The 17,362-nt window shown below is 43.1% G+C and overlaps 1 protein-coding gene across 3 annotated transcripts in view; it reads left to right on the forward strand.

Moving 5' to 3' along the window:
* Window positions 1-3,993: 3,993 nt before the first annotated feature.
* Window positions 3,994-17,362, forward strand: part of FHIT (fragile histidine triad diadenosine triphosphatase) — a 1,437,020-nt gene continuing 1,423,651 nt past the window's right edge. For 2 of the 3 annotated variants that reach the window (XM_040454579.1, XM_040454577.1), the window contains exon 1: window positions 3,995-4,150. The gene's annotated coding sequence lies outside the window, so the exon portion shown is untranslated. Of the gene's footprint in view, window positions 4,151-17,362 lie in introns of all 3 variants that reach the window. The other variant, XM_040454580.1, reaches the window with a different exon arrangement.

The raw sequence follows: 17,362 nt of genomic DNA on the forward strand, positions 1-17,362 counted from the left end.
ACACTGAGCTTAGTTTTATGCACCTTATGTTCTAGGTAACTGGAAGATGATTGCAAAAGATGGCAGTAAGAAGGATTAAGTGTGATTATTTATGAGGCATAGTTAAAAGGAGACAGCATGCATATGTTCACTAACTATAGGGAATAGACCGATCTCTAAATATCTGATGAACAAATCCACCCAAGGAATATATTTAACACAGAACAACAAAGGGATAAATAAGAGGGGAGGGTAAAAAAAAAGATAAGGAAAAAATTTACAGAATTTTCAGCACATCACAAGATGGTTCTTATTAACAACCAGATTTCTCCAATAACAGCCAAAAAGCTAAATGATTATGGGCTGAGAAATTTGTGAAGGAGACGTGAGCATCTGGGTACAGCTGAGTTTCCCAACCTTTGTATGATTTGTGTTACAGAAACAATGCATCATTTTTTCCTAATACAATATTTTCTTATTGGAGATGATTTTTCCAAATATCCCCAAGTTCTGGATTATGACCTATAACATACGGCTGAGATGAATTATGCAGAGAGTTGAACTCTTTGACCTCAAATGCCTTTCTACTTTTGAAATTCTATTTCTATGGTAAGGATTTTCTTGTGGGTCCTGTGTGCTTGAAGAGGATGCTGTTGGGAGGAGTGTTTGACTTAAGTGGAAGAGTATATGACCACCAGGCTTTCCACATGTTAGGATGGTCTCAAGCTTTGTGATAATGGGAGGTTATTGTAGGGTCACTTTTGTCTCTTTACTTCATGGCTTGGCACAGTGTAATGATTGGTATAATGTTGGACCCTTCTAGCACTTTCCCTATTTACTTTGTATTTATTGAGTGTCTACTATTGAGTAAGACATAAGGAAATTTCATGCATTCAGGGAGCTTACATTTTATTTGGAGGAGATCAATGATAAACAGAAAGACAAATAAATGGTGACTGTAACTTCAAGTAAAGCTATTTGCTGTGAAGAAGTGCTACAATGGACCATGCATAGAGGTCTTTCACAAAACTGTCTTCTTGGTCTAAAGACCACAGTCTGTGTACTTAGTGTTAATTTTGCAAAGATCCCGAGCCCTTTATATGTGTTTCTGCAATATCGCAAAATGAATAACATATTGTCTTCAGGAATATTTCTTTCAATTCCCTTTCCCCCTTTTCTCAATCTCCTTCCTTCCCTTTCACTAAACCCCAGTCCCACTGAAGCCTCAAAGCCCCAGAGTTCCCAGGGCGAGAGGCTTTTGTTGCTCTAGATTTTGTTTTTTTGTGTGTGTTAGTGAGAATTTAGAAAGTACTGTCTATATTAATTGTTCACATGATGAAATATACAAGGTGATAGATTGCTTTTTGTTTTGTTTTTGGTATGTAAGTTTTGAATTATTCTTATTCTGCTAGTGTCAGCAATATGAGCTTATGGTGACACAAAGCCACCTGTAGCAGATCCTCTTGGTGCCCTGCCAGTACCCCCTATTCCCTTGCCATTTCAGGATACACCAGCCTGACTTCAATGGCAGCACCTGGCTTCCTGGCTTTCTCTGGACATTGAGGCAACTCTGCCCTCTCATATAGCATGCCCGAAGAACCAGGGACTTAACTGCCTCTGAAAACAGACTCCAATTACTGACTGATGGGAGTTAGTATTTAAACAACATAGTTCTTTTGTCCTCTGGTGGGATAGCTCAGTCTATGGCATGTGTTTCACATTGTTTCGTATAGTTCCTCAGGAGAATTAAGCTCAATCACCCTTTGTAGTAACATGCTTTTTTGTCTGTCTTCCCTTCCCTATTTCACTTTTCTATTCTACTGGTGTTTCCTGCAATTACCGACTTGCACTTGAATACCTGTCTCAGGATATACTTCTGGGAGAACTCAAGCTAAGATACCATCTCCTGGCGATTGTTAATCAAGTTGCAGATCAGACAGTCATCCCCACTGATTGTCTTGGCACTTTGATGTCCTGGGTCCACGGCAAGTGCCATGTGTTAATGCTCTTTATGTATGTATATATTGCTGAAGGTCATGGCTGACCTTGAGCCCAGCAAACAGCATAGCTCACAGTTGAAACAGTACATAATATGTTCATACTAGGCTGCCTAACAATGGTTTCATAATCATTAGATACCACTGTTTAAATCCTGAGTATATTCATGACATTTGCCTTTTGATTGCCAAGTAGAAGATGCAGCGATAATAGGTTGATACTTTCTCAGAAGAGTCTAGTTGTTGAGCTTTCCGTTTTCACATGGTTCAATGATTCCTTCCACATTTAGTCTGGCTGCCGACACATGTGTTGAAACCTCTCATTCCAGTCAGCCTGAGAAAGGTTGGTATTGCTGAGCTGAGTCTGTGCTCATAACAGCTAGAAAGAACTGTTGTATCACAGCAAACAACCCCAAATTGACAGAAGATTAGGCTAGGAAGCCTGAACAGGGGTTATAATTTCTACGTACAAAATTAGTCTCTATACATATTGATCACATTTCTGGTTCATCTGTGATTGTCTCCAATTTCATTTAGTTATTCACAATTCTCTAATATTCTATGTGGCCATGGTGTTTGTGTGATGACCTGTAAATTGACCATAATCCACAGTGACATTCTCTGAGAGCCAAGCTTCCTAGGACATCAGTATTTCACACCAGGACATTTTGTAGGACACCTTGGTACTCTCCATGAGGTTCAAACATCAGAAAGGATGAGAGATCTAAGACTTGGTGTAATCACCTGCATGTAATGAAGCAGGCCAAAGAAACAAGTGAGGAAAAAAAAAAAAAAAAAAAAAAAAGGAAATGGTGTCAGACAAAGTAGGGACATATCTGGGTGTTTGTCCAAGTGTAATTGCTCTTTGTTTTTCCTTAAATGTAAAAGGTGACTGGCAAACATATGTTCTTCCTTGGCACTAGAAATGGGAGGAAAGAGAAGGGAAGTAGGCAGTCCTGAATAAGGGAGGTTGCTATAAGGAGCATAGTGTGTAATATCGAGAGTCTGAAGGACAAGATTCTAGTCCCTGTACATGAGCTGCACGACCTTATGCAATTATTTAGCTGTTCTGCAATTTGCAATTGCATTTATTGCAAAATTCATTTTACTTTTCATACTCCTCTAGACCAGGAACATCTTGAAGTTAGGAATTGCATCTGACTCAGTGATTTCTCCAACATCCTAGACTATATTGAGAGAATGATTTTGAATTAGAAAAGGGAGCAAGCACAAGGGTCCCATGGTGGTTCAAGATGGATTTAATAAATCTGCACCAAAGAAAGGGAGAATAGAAAATAAAGACTACTCTAGATTTCATTCAGTTATTCAAAGTATATTTACTGAGTACCTACTACTATATATACTTCTAGGTGCCAAAAATATTGCCGTGAGCAGAACAAAAATCGTCATCTGCTTAGATCTTCCACTATAGGGGACAAGACGATAAAAAAGATAAATGAATTACACACAGCACTGGGAAGGAAAAGTGCTAAAAAGAAAAACAGCACAAAAATGGTAGAAAGGAAGAGACAAGGGAGTTTGCGGTACAATTTTGGTTAGGATTTCAGGGAAGGCGGAGTGTAGTCTTAAGATGGATCAAGTGAAGGTCTGCGAGCCGGTGTGGTGAGAGAAACATGAGGAAAAGAAGGCTTAAGTAATCAAGAACGATCCAGAGTGAGTAGAGGAAGTGAAAGTAAATCCAGCCGGGGGGGGGGGGTAGTTAAAAGGAAGAAAGGAAGTAGGAGGGAAAAAAAGCAGAATAACCTGAAGAGTCTTATTTGTCACTTGGAGAAAAAGGAGGCTTGTGCAGTTTATGACAAAAATCCCTTTCCAGAGCGATTCTCACCTCAGTTGCTGTCTTGAAAACAACGTTTCCTACCCCTGAATCAGGGTTAGTGACATTATGGCTTCTGATTGGCCCAGTTCAGGATCATACTTTACGCCTATTGGCCCTTGCGTCTGTCCAGACTAGCGGCCATCTTAGGTCCCGCCCCCGCCGCGGTGCCCTCTGGGAATTGTAGTCCCCTCTACGCTCCGTCTAGTCCGGAGACTTTTTGCCCTCCGGTTACCGGGTCTCTCAGGTGGCCACCCCAGTGGGCAAACGCCCAGGCGCTGCTTCTGCCCCGCGCTCCCTCCCTCTGCCTTTCACTTCCCAGCTGCCAAGATCTTGGAAGGTAGGGGCAGGGGACAAGCCCCAGTCGAAGAGTGTTTCTGGGGTGCGGGTCTGGGTTTCCACTCGTGTCTGGTCCTTACTCCCTCAGTCCAGTGGGACGGGGTCTGGCTCGCACAGCTCCTTGAGGCAGGGGAGGTTGCCTGTCCGGAGGACGCTCCTACCCCTTGAACCTTTTCAGGCCCCATTCTGAGCACCAGCCCTAACCCTAACCCGCCCCTCATTCGCTGCACAAAGGGGTAAACTAAGGCATGGGCCACACCAGCGGCTCCAGGGATACCCTGGCACCCCAACCTGGCGGTGTAATTGGTACTAGCCGCTTTTTGAGGGTTTTCCAAGGTCATAGGCAAGTAGCAGAAATCGCTGCCCCAACAAAACTGTGTTAATCACCCGGCTTTGGGATCCGCAAAGGGAGGGGGCCGAACACGTGCCCAAGAAAGGAGCTAAGTAGGTAGAGGGAAGGTAGTATTTTGGGAGGGAATCTTACATTTGACATTTTAAAAACACAAAGCACTGGCTTTATGGTGGGGGAACTCATGAGGACTCGTTTGGACTATTTTATGGATTAATGTAGTTTTTTATACAAAAATACGCGGGGATTTAAAACGTGGGGGGGGGGGGGGGGGAGGCTGGTTAGTGGAACTGGAGTTGGAGGCGACTCTCTAGGATCAGATTCTTCTGTTATATGACCTTGGATCAGCCACTCACAGTGCTTTATTTGGGAAAAAAGAGCTTAAAGATCCTTACCCAAGTGGCCCAAGGATGCTGGCTGGAGCCGAAAGCTAAGAGAGGTCTTGCTTGTGGAAGTCTGCCACTTGCAGATTTACTGCTTTATTATTTCGAATCCCTCAAGAAATGTGCCGGGGACCAGTAGAAAAATGAGCTCAGTGGTTGTTGTAGAAAGGCCCTGACCTATGCTGGGCCTGGGACTACCGAAAGCGACTCCTATTCGCACCTGTTAAGCCGGGTGTGCCTGAACTCTCCCTCTCAGGCTCCATGTTACTGCCGGCGGCCTGAGTAGCGCAGGCGTCTGGGAGTTGGAGTCCTGCCCTCTGTTTCCCGGCGGGCTGGTACTCTATCTCCCAGCGTGCCATGTGGTGCGGCGAGGTGTCTCCTGGGAGTTGAAGTCTCACTTCCAGCCGTTCTGTGGCTTGGGCCTTTGACTCGGAACTACAACATCCAGGTGGCACTGCGTTCTTGGCTGGCAGCCTGTGTGTCCACCTGCTTGGAGCTGGGACTAGAGAGAATTGTTTAGGAAAGCAGTTGTTGGGTACTGGAGAGATATAGCTAGTAAAGATGTCTTTTGTAGGTGTCGTCGTCATTGATTGTATATGCTGTTACAAGTATTAGGGGAGTATTGTATGTGCTTTTCCAAGTGTTAGGGAATATGCATGCTTTCAAACACAGCTAACACTGGATAATTTAGAGTGTTCCTATTACTTCTTTTTGTAACACCGTAACTGCCATCTGTAGATGAGGAAAAATCTTGAGAAGATTATTTGTCCACATGACACACCTAGTAATAAAAAGTAATGTATGTTTATTTATATTTATTACCTTTAGTTATTATAGTTTAATTCTCTCAAATGCTGTATGAGATAACCATTTTATATGCATTTCACATATAAGAAAACTAAAAGTTTTAGTAAAGCAATTAAAGTTAAGCAAATTGTCCAAATTAACTCAGCTAGTGAATAGAAGTACTGGGATTGTGACCCAGTCTCCTTGATAGGCTCTGCTCAGAAAAAGGCCGCACCTGAGATGCTGGGGGTGGGGGTGGTGGTGCTGGGTGGCTTAGTTGGTTAAGTGTCTGACTTCACCTCAGGTCATGGTCTCCTAGTTTGTGAGTCTGACTTCCAGGTAGGGTTCTGTGCCCACAGCTCAGAGCCTGGAGCCCACTTTGGATTCTGTGTCTCCCTCCTTCTCTGCCCCTCCCCCACTCATGCTCTGTCTCAAAAATAAATAAACATTAAAAATAATTAAAAAAGTAAAGAAAAAGACCCCGCCTAACAAAGTGAGCGAACCCAACGTTTCTGAGTACAGAATTTGGAATTTTTCCATTATACCATGTTTCCTCTGTAGTCAGAGACTAAATGTTAGGGCTGCAAAAACCTTTGAGATCATTTAAATTTAAGGCAAAGATCTTGGAACAGTTCCTGGCATATAGTAAAAGTTCCACAAATGTTAGCTATATTTAGCTTTATAATACCTTTCTTTTAGAGATGAGGAAACTGGACCAGGTGGTAAAGCAGTTTACCCAAGGTCATAGGGTTGGTTTGTGTCAGAGATGAGACTAGACCCAAGCGATTCATTTCCTAGTCCAGGGTTATTTTCATTCTACCATCAGTCAGCTAGGAGGAGCACTAGATGTGAAGCTGTTTAGATAAGGTTTCCCTCCTAATTTGTTTTTTGTAGGCCATAGGCCAGGACCCATTGTTGTAAAGGCCCTTTTCTTATTGGTAAGGTTGTACTATTTCATTAATTAAGCAAATATTTTTTGAGCATCTTCATATGCCCATCCTCTTTAGGTGCAGGGGCCACATGGATTAAAGGAGCTAATGAGTGAGGGCTGGAAGGACCTTAAAAACCATCTAATTTAACTCCTTTATTTTATAAATGAGGAAAGTGATCTATAGTCTTCATCTCATGCCCTCGTGTCAAAAGCCTCTTGTTTCTGCCAGGAGACAGGATTCTGGAGGCCTCATAGTACTGTATATGACTTTTCAGGTTCATGATTTCTTTTATTTGGTGTTCTCATCCCGTTCCTATTCCTGGAAGCATTTGGTGGAATGCTTTAGGAAATATTTCTGCGCTCCTCTCTTTATTTGTATATACATGCAGCTTCAATATGCTCCCTTTCTATTTTGGGAATGTCTTGTTTTGGTTCCCCATGCTTTTTTCCCTTTTTTTCTTTCAGACCCTTGAGAACAAAATCTGACACTGTGCATTGGCACAAGTTGCATTCTAACCCACTAGCTAACGTAGGGTATCAGAAATATACACACGTGTTGTTTGAATTATATAAAACTTTAGTTTTAGAAGGCACATTGGCCCTTTCAGTTCGTAGATAATAAAGCAGGTAACTTACCTCTTGTGTGTGTGAAAGATGCTTTCTGCATAATTAGTTATTAAACTAATGTTTTTATAAATTATCTGCTAAACATTCATAAAGTCATCATGAGAGATGTTCTCCCCAACCCCTCCTGCCCCCTCCCTACTGCCCGCCCGGCACTCTCCCAGCTAACAGTCTGCTTGTTCAGCTTCCAGCACATGCCTGACCACTAGTAGACGCTGAAAAAGTGTTTGTGAAATTGCATTCATAAGCGTCCCTAAGCTCTGTTCCCACATCTTTTTCTTGAATCTCTTTTAAGATAGAAATGCTTTGAAATATAAGATGTAGCAGGTTGCTTTCCTTTCGGTGTCTACATTGCGATGAAAAAAATCTCAGCCTTTGAGGTCATCTTCCAAGGGGCTGTTTCTTTGGGAATGTCCATGTCTGTGATTTCTCAGACGAGAAAGTGATCCAAATAGCAAAACATAGCAAAGAAGCCATCGAGAGTGGTAGTCTGGAGGCCTATGATTTAAATCCCACCCTTCCCTCTTAGGGCACTTAGCCCTTGGTTTCTTCTGTAAAATAGGAATAATCAGCATTTGTACCTCATAACGTGATGATAAAGATTAAATAAGGTGATGTTTTTAAGGCTTGGAGCATGTTGTCAGGCACTCAGTAGCTAGTGTTCAGTAGATGGCTAGTAGCTCTTATTTTTGTAATAAAAGTAAACAACATATGAAAATATATCACATTTAGTCACGATTTAAACTTGAGGCAGGTGTCTATTTTATAAAAGGATTTGCCATTTGATTTCTTAGAACAGCCAGGTTGACCATCACATGTCAAGTGTGCCCGCAAATTTGATAATTGATCTTGCTAGCACAGTGATACTCTTTGTGTGGGGAGAGAGATAGATAGTCAAGCTTTCGGCTTTACATTGCCTGCTGAGAGGTCCCTGATCTGTGGTTCCATCTATATATTAAATATCAGATTGAAAAGCGGCCTGCCCTTGTCAGTGAGGGCTTCTTTCTATTTCTGGAAAGGACTAGGCCTATTCCAGGTGTCTCAGGGTTAAAGTGAAACAGTCATCACCCTGCTGGTGACCAACCCCAGGGCAATGGACACGTGGACATGGCAGGTGTCTCTCTAAAGCTGACACCTGCAATAGCCATGAGGCTATTGGTTACTGATAAGGAGTGAGTGAGAGAAAAGGGGTGCTGCAGGGGACAGAGAAGGAGAAATGGGGAAGAGCAAAGAGCAGATGGGCAGAGGGAACAGCAGAAGCCCTCAGTAGCATCTATTTATTCTGCACATTTATCCTGCACCTAGCTCTGTGCCAGGCACCTCACTGGTAGGCCCTGGAGACACAGCTGTGAATGTGGCTGGCATGGAGTTGGTTGTGGTGGTGGGTGGTGGTTAATTTTAGGCAGGGAAGAGCTTAGAGAAAGAAGGAAGGCAGGAAAGAGGAAGTAGGAAAGGAAGAGTGGGTATTGGGATTTGATGAGTGGAAAGGTCTCTGTGTCTGGGGTATAAAAATCACTGGTTGTGGGACATGGGGAGGTAGGGCTGCGCTGGCAGCCACCAGCGATATTATTCAGAGTCCAGTTACCTGTATTGTAAAAGAATTTTGGACTTTATTCCAAGGGCATTTGGGAAACCATTTTATAGTCTTTTTTTTTTCAACTTTTTAAATTTATTTTTGGGACAGAGAGAGACAGAGCATGAACGGGGGAGGGGCAGAGAGAGAGGGAGACACAGAATCAGAAACAGGCTCCAGGCTCCGAGTCATCAGCCCAGAGCCTGACGCGGGGCTCGAACTCCCGGACCGCGAGATCGTGACCTGGCTGAAGTCGGACGCTTAACCGACTGCGCCACCCAGGCGCCCCATCCATTTTATAGTCTTAAGTGGGGAAATGAAATGATACGATTTGTTTTTTAAGAGTGTGGATGCAGTATAGATGATGATGAGCTTGTGAGAGAGAATTGTCCAGGTAGACCTGTGTTTGGTTTGTTTGTTTGTTTTTTTTTTTAACTTTAATGACCATAGGAATCTCCTGCTGATCATAAGCTGCTGGTTCTGATTCAGTATATGTGAAATAGGCCAGAGATTCAGGCTGATGCCATTGGTCCATGGACTGTACTATGAGGAGCAAGTATTGAGGAAACTTTTGCGCGATCTAGATGGGAGATTGTGGTGGTTACAAGAATGGACTCTAGAGGGGCGCCCGGGTGGCTCATTTGGTCCGACTTTGGCTCAGGTCAGGCTCCCACGGTTGGTGAGTTCGAGCCCCGCTTTGGGCTCTGTGCTGACGGCTCAGATACTCAGAGATTGGAGCCTGCTTCAGATTCTCTGTCTCTGTCTCTGCCTCTGTCTCTCTCTGCCCCTCCCCTGCTTGTGCTCGGTCTCTCTCTTTTAAAAATAAATGAACATTAAAAAAAATTAAAAAAAAAAGAGAGAATGGACACTAGAGGGTCAAAGACCTGGATTACAGTCATGGTTCGACACCTTACTTTTAGTGTGACTTGGGGAAAATGTCCTAGTCTTGCTGAGTCTGAGTTTCCTTATTATCTGTGAAATGGAGGTGATGATTCATTCCTGTTTCAGATTTCAAATTGTTGAAATTTTCCGGGAGGTAACCCATAGAGAGTGCTTAGCACAGTAACCGGCAGTCAAGAAATGGTAGCTGTGAGGGGCGCCTGGGTGGCGCAGTCGGTTAAGCGTCCGACTTCAGCCAGGTCACGATCTCGCGGTCCGTGAGTTCGAGCCCCGCGTCAGGCTCTGGGTTGATGGCTCAGAGCCTGGAGCCTGTTTCCGAATCTGTGTCTCCCTCTCTCTCTGCCCCTCCCCTGTTCATGCTCTGTCTCTCTCTGTCCCCCCCCCCAAAAAAAAAAAATGGTAGCTATGAATTTGCTCTTACTGTTGTTAATTGATAAGACAACCTCATGCACCCTGCTCCACGTTACCTTGTTTACCATATTTTGAGTACTAGATGGAATAGACCACTCTTCATTGTACAGTTTTTGTCTCTGTCTCGCATGTGATGTGCCAAACTTCTTCAGTCCTTTGGTAAAAGCTGGAGCATTATGGGCAACTAGATATATTTCTCCCATGCAATTGAGACTCTAAATTTGATGAAGAAAAAATCTGGGATCCTTAAAGTATCATCTTATATCTGATTAAGAAGGGAATTTGAGGCACCTTGCTTCCTCATGTAAATTTACTTAGCCCAATTATGGTGCTTCCTTCTCTACATAATTTTAACCTGTTTGGATTGATTTTCAACCAGTGGTTCTCAGCCCTTGCTGCAAGTTCAAGTCACCTGGGGCTGGTCCCATCCAGAAAAATTAAATCAGAGTGTGGGAAGGGAGGCAGGCAGCGTTACTTTCTTTTTTAAGTTTCCCAGGTGAGTCTGAAGTGCATTTAGGAGTGACAACCACTGATTCTAACAACAGAACGTCATGAAATGAATCAGGTACAGTCTAACAGGTGAACGTCCTGTGTGGGGAGGGAAATATCTAGAATGTAGCATTTTGAAGGCTTTGGGCATGAAAGCCTTGTCACAAAGCTCTCCTGGAATTTGATGAACTACAACCATATAGGTTGTGTTCCGGGTTATCTTTGGGGTCAAATCCAAGGCACCCTCCCCACCCCCTGTCCCATTTTGTATCTCTAGTTGTGCTCGCCTGACTTAGGATTCTCATTTTTGTTTCTGGCTGTGTTTCTCTTCCTGCTACTTAGTTTGTTTTATGCCTCATAGCTGGAAAAAAAATAGTAACCCATTACAATTATGTTCAAAAGAAACTGAGTTACATGCTTTCGAGAGCTGTGGCTTCATTATCGTAAAGGTTTCAACTATTGTTCAGATACACACTACCACCGGTTTTAACTAGTAACATTCTTTAAATTTTTATTTTAAATTTCTTTCTTTCTTTTTTTGTTTTTAATTAAGTAGGCCCCACGCCCACCGTGGGAATGAACCAGTAGCATCTGACCATTCTAATTCAGTAGCCTGAAACGCAGGCTTCCAGAGAGGTTGCCTATTATAAAGATTTGTTTCCTTTTTAATTTTTTTAGAGTTACCCTCACCCTCCTTTTCAGGGCAGAATAATTAAGCTAATTTGATTAAATACCTTCCATTTGATGGATTATCCATAGTATTTGAGGACCTTTTCCTTTTAAAAGTTTTTTTTTTCTTATAGAAAATGTGTATATGTAAGTTTGTTTCTATATGAATATTTATATTTAAAACCTTGTATGCAGTGTCCAGGAGCATTCTTGGCCTGAATTTCGATTACCCTGCACCACCATTTCGTTTTTCACTCACCAGGAGGTCATTTCGCAATTGTAGTAGTTTTCTTTATCTTCTGTGTTGACTTAATAGAGGGGAAAAAGAGAGTGGGAAAAAGTGTTCTTGTTGGAGGGTTTAAAATCCATTTAAAAATTACATATTTGGGGGATATTTTGTACATATGCCAGGGTTTTCTTTTAATGATAAATAAGTAGGAATAGAAGGGGAAAATGAGAAACTGGCTAAGAGGTTTGCAAAAGGCACACCTCGACAGTATTCTGGAACTGAAAGGCTCTTTCTGAGTCTATTTATGTATTTATTAGTCTTCCTTGTTATGGATTTACCTCTTTTTATTAAGAATCAGATTTCCATTAAAATTCAGTGTATTTTGCAGTTTCTCAGACTCACAGCTATTGGAGCTAAAACCCATCACAGATAATGTGGAAGTATCAGTACTCCCTCATGAGGTTTAGTGCTTGCATATTTTAGATGAGCACGGTTTGGAGGAGAGTATGGTCTGTAGTCGTTTAATCACTGAAGCATGTGGTGGATGGTAAGAACAAAATTTTCATTTTCTGCAAGGCTTAAGGTCTTCTTCCCATGTCTTCATTTTTGGGAAAAAACACCCTAGAACTCATTGCTGTCTTAAGTCTCCACATTACCAGCGGGACAGTACCTGCTCGGTTGTGCCTGGAGACGTTCTAAGGATGCCTCGGAGCAGGTGTGTGCTGGGAGGACAGGCAGAGGAGGGGGCTGGAACCTGCTGGGGTCAGGTTGTTTGTCTCAGCCCAGGAGCACAGGCGATTCCTGTTCAGATTCTCCCAGGAGTGAGGCTGGTGGATAGAGAGGTAGTGGTCCCAAGGAGGGCAGGAAAAAGCAACCCAGACGGAGAAGCAAAGGCAGAGGGTATGGAAGGGCTGTAACAACAACAAAGATGGTCACGTGGAGGGGGGATGGAAAGTTTTTTTGTTTTTACAAATATCTGTGTGAATGGTGCCCTCCTGAGCTGTGCTGTGCCCTGCTTGCCTGGTTATCACACGCAGGGGACCTGATGAATGGAGGTGCTGGCACCTTCAGAAGAGGGGAAGTGATACTGGGGTACAAAAACAGCAGGTGGCCACTGCCATGTGAAATCCCAGTTGCTGGGATCTGCTGGCTGAGTGGGTACGAGCAAGGCCAGAAGCTTCTGCAGCCAGTGACCACAGATGAAGGTTGCAGCTGAGGCCCTCTCTTGGCCCCTCCAAGCAGGACAGAAAGCTTCTTGTAAGCCATGGCTTCCTCTAGGCTCTTGAACTTCTGAGAGGCAACAGGCCAGCTCTTCCCTGGCCTGGAGGAGTTAGCTGTGTTGGGCTTCCCAGTGCAGATGAAACAGCTGGGTGTAGCTCTCGTGGGTTGGGGACTGGCTGGAATGATATGGAAAGGTCCTGGTGGGGCCAGAAGCTCCTGCATGTCTCACAAGCTCCCAGGTGGTACAGATGCTGCTGGTCCATGGGCCACACTTAGAAAGCAAGGTTCTAGTTCTTGATGGCTCCTCCCATGCTACCATTCTGTTGTGATGCGATGAGGGGCGTTAGGAGTTCGCAAATACATAGGGCAGTCTCTTACAGGCCGAGGGTGATCTTGGGCAAGTTGTGTTGCCTTGCAGAATTTTATTTTCTTCTATAAAATGGACATAGTGAGTGTGTACCTCATAGGAAGGTATGAATAAAATGGGATAATCTATATAAAATATTAGCACGAGTACCTCTCCTATAATAATTTCTTAGTAAATGTTAGCTTTTATTTTTATTATTGTTATTATATTTTACATTTTTATTATTTTTGAGCTCAGAGACTCAGATCTGTAAACCCAAGGCATGCGGCTTTACCGGGTATGAGATGTGGACACATGGACAGGTCTTGATTCGGTCTGTTTCGTCGTCTTTAAAATGGAACTTGTAACAGTCACTGACTCTGGATGTTGTGAGGGTTGAGTAAGATTGTATGTATAAAGCTCTTGGCATGTGTTAACTACTCTTATGCTTATGAATACTAATCACTGGATTTGGGGGGTCTACACAGCAGCTTCTGGTACTCTGGGTTGGCCAGGTTGCTGTGAGTCACTCTTGGTGTGGTAGGAGCTGCCTACACTAGAGACAGGTAAGTGGAGAGTGGGACCAGGATCTGGAAGTAGGTGATGTCTGGAAGTTAAGGTAAGCAGGCAGGTGGAATGTGGGATGACAGCCTGGTGACAGGTCCGGTAGCAAATCCAACTCAGTGCTGAAGTTTGCTCTGACCATGGACCTCACTGGGCTCTGCCTTGACAGTCTCTGACTTGCCTGGTACCCCAGTGTCTGTACCTAATCTCCAACTGTATTCTTGCCAGCTCCTGGTTGTGAGTCATTTCCTTGCTCATCATTAATTAATTCACTCCACATTCACTGAGGCCTTTTTCTTCGGTCTCTGTAGGTTAGTTCCTGTGTTTTAGCTTCCTTGACTTATACTTTTTTTTATAGCTTTTATTTAACCTCCATTTTTGATTGGTGCCCTCTTTCCTCTGAAGGAATGGAAGCTGTATGAAGGCAGCAGTAGTGGCTATTTTGCTAATGCTGCCTCCCATCACCTGGTCCCTAACTTAGAACTCGATGTTGAACTTTGCACTGTGCCTCTTATTTCTGGGCTCTGTTCCATCACTTCTCTGGTTAGCTGAGTCTTGGTTGCACGGAGGGTATAGGTAAGTGAAATCTGTTGAAGTCCTGGACCTCAGCCCCCTTACTGCTTCTTGAATCCTACAGCCTCCCTTTTCCTCCCTTTCCTGGAGAGAGTGCCTTGTTTATTGTGTTAATATTGTGTATTTTCCCTCTTCAGAAGTTTGCTCCCTGAAGGCATGGACCTTTTGTAGTACTGTTTCTTGCTCTTTCTCCATGCATAAAGCAGCACAAGGCCTGTGGTGGACAGGATGAGTTATGTCTCATCCTTACCATCAAGATCTGAAAGTCTGGGTTACCTTGAAGGCTGCTGCTCCATGCAGGTGATAGGAATTTTCAAATGCTGGGAGTCAAGAAGGGGCTCATAGGAAGGGAGTAGAGACAAAAACCTATTCTCTGGCTCTGAGGACCAACTCCTGTCTTTGCTTCTCATTAGCCGTGTCATCTTGAGCAAAGGACTCAACCTTTCTGCATCTCGCTTTTCTGTAAAACAACGATAATACCAGTTAGTTCTTAGTTGTTGTGAGAATCAAGTGAGATGGTTGCTGTGAAGCATGCCCTTGCATAGTGCCTGATATGTAGCCACCATTCAATAAATATTACCTTGATTGGTGTCATTAAACCTGGGATGTTGCTCTGTCTACTCCTGCTGGTTGGTAGTTGCACATGGGTCCCAATTTTCACTTTGAAAATCAGGGCTACATCCTTCCCATAGTACTGTGTTATTAGTGGGCTGTCATATTCCCTTTGGTCATCAAGTAAGCGTAGATGCCATCGGTTCTGGCCATATAGAGTTTGCTGCAAATGTTGGTGAACAACAACCCAGGATTCAACACAAAAAATAAATGCTGGTTGATGTTAAAGACAGAGGAATAGAGATCAGAAGACAAACACATCCACCGTACTGTAATATTTAAATGCCTTCTCATAAACACTTAAGATTCTCATTAGTCCAACATCAGAAAAATGATAAATATTAATATTTGTCATCAAAGGGAAGCTTAGAAATCAAAGTTTAGTAAACAACTGTTGTATTTCAAGGATTACATAATACTGAAGGAATTTTAATTCAACACGTCCAAAATTCTGTTTTTAAAAATTTCTCTTATTTGTTTTTTATCCATTGCAAAAACTAGGAAAGGCATGCATTTAGTTGGAAAAGATTCAGGGGACTTGCTCATTTTGATCACGTTTTCAGAGACTTAGGTTATGTTCGTGTCTGGTGTCTACAACAGAGACCCACATGTGCTAGAGCCACTGTCCTTCTCCAGATCTCCAGTTCTGCTTCAGGAGAATCATAGTGGAAATTGGCTCCTATTAGATCATGAAAGGGCACTGCGAGCTCCCTGTCTTGGCTGTGGATTCCTTTCCCAAGCTTTTCTGCTCTTGCCAGTTCTGAGTGTGCCAGAAGTATGTGCAATAGTCCCCAGAGTCAGCAGGGAGCAGGGGGAGAGGCAACAGGCCGACATCATCACTGTGAGGCAGTCAGGCTTTCCTTTCCTGTTCTCACAGAGTCGGGCATGGCTGACTCCCTGTGACAGGGTCTCATCATGTCACCACAAGGATGTGGTGCAGGGAGTCAGGGGACCTAGGTTTTAGTTGTGGCTCTCACTGCCTTCTGCAAGTCTTATCCTCTCTCTGGGCCTCCCTTTCCACATTTGTAAAGTGAGGGGGCTTGGATCTGGTAATTCTGAAGTCCTGTGCCTCTCCAATGTCCTATAACCTTAGGGGAGACCTTTAGGAATCTGCTAAGCCCTTCCTTGTTCTGTCTGCAGAGGGGCACTTGCTTGGAGTGCCTGGTTTTGGGGCCACACGAACCTATATCTTGCCTTAGCTAATTTACTTTAGTTCTTAGTTTCTTATCCATTATTGGGAATAGTACAAGGTTGTCCTAAGCATAAGAGATGATGTTTGGAAATCCAGTGCTGTGTTGTTATTATTGTTATGTTATTGTTATATATTATATTTATATCTGGACTCAGGACTTTTCTGTCTCTTTGTGACTCAGTTTCCTCATCTAAAAAATGGGAATAATAGGGGTGCCTGAGTGGCTCAGTCAGTTAAACGTTGGACTCTTGATTTTGTCTCAGCTTATGATCTCACGGTTCATGAGACCAAGCCCCGCTTCGGGCTCTGTGCTGACAGGGCGGAGCCTGCTTTGGATTCCTTCTCTCCTCTCTGTCTGCCCCTTCCTTGCTCATGCACATGTGCTCTTTCAATATAAATAAATAAACATAGAAAAAATGGGAATAATCAGAACGTACCTCATTGGTTAATTGTGAGAATAAGATAATGCATGAAAATATGTGGGATACTTCCTGGTATATAGTAAGTACCAAATGCATGTGAGTGATGGTTTTGGCTATCATTTGTATTATTAGTCACAATACCAAGAATGAAGTAGTGCTTTTTGTAAAGAATAAGATAGGAAAAGGCAGGGGCGCCTGGGTGGCTCAGTCGGTTGAGCGCCCAACTCTTGATTTCGGCTCAGGTCATGATCCCAGGATCATGGGATCAAGCCTTGTGCTGGACTCCGTGCTGAGTGTGGGGTTTGCTTGGGATTCTCTCTCTCTCCCTCTGCCCCTGCTTACTCGCTCGCTTGCTCTCTCTCTCTCTGTCTCTAAAAAAAAAAAAAAAAAAAAAAAAAAGGACAAGCAAATGGGAGTAGTTACCTTTTCTAATACACATGCTGAAGTAGATTTTTAGTGGTCTAAAAGATCCACCATTTTCTCTGAGCATCTCATTTAATGTAGGGAACATTAAATAAATGATGTCAAGTCTGTACTTAAAAGTCAAACATCTATGTCCAACATGAATTCTTAAAATAGGATGCTGGAGCCTCTTCAGAATCTAATGTTCCATACATACAAAGGTAATGAAAACACTAATGGAAAAGATATCTGCACCTCCACGTTCATAGCAACATTATTTACAGTAGCCAAGCTAGAGAAACAAGTGTCCGTTGATGGATAAACAGAGAAAGAAGTTAGGGTATGCACACACACACACACACACACACACACACCCTGGAGTATTATTCAGCTATAAAAAATGAGAATGGTTGGACCCTGAGGCCATTATGCTAAGTGAAATAAGTCAGAGAAAGAAAATACTGTTTGATCTCACTTATTTGTGGAATCTAAATTTTTTTTTTTTAATGCTTATTTATTTTTGAGAGAGAGGGAGAC

Source organism: Herpailurus yagouaroundi, unplaced genomic scaffold (genome assembly GCF_014898765.1).
Source record: "Herpailurus yagouaroundi ecotype Mexico unplaced genomic scaffold, PumYag 213, whole genome shotgun sequence".
NCBI classification, from domain to species: Eukaryota; Metazoa; Chordata; class Mammalia; order Carnivora; family Felidae; genus Herpailurus; species Herpailurus yagouaroundi.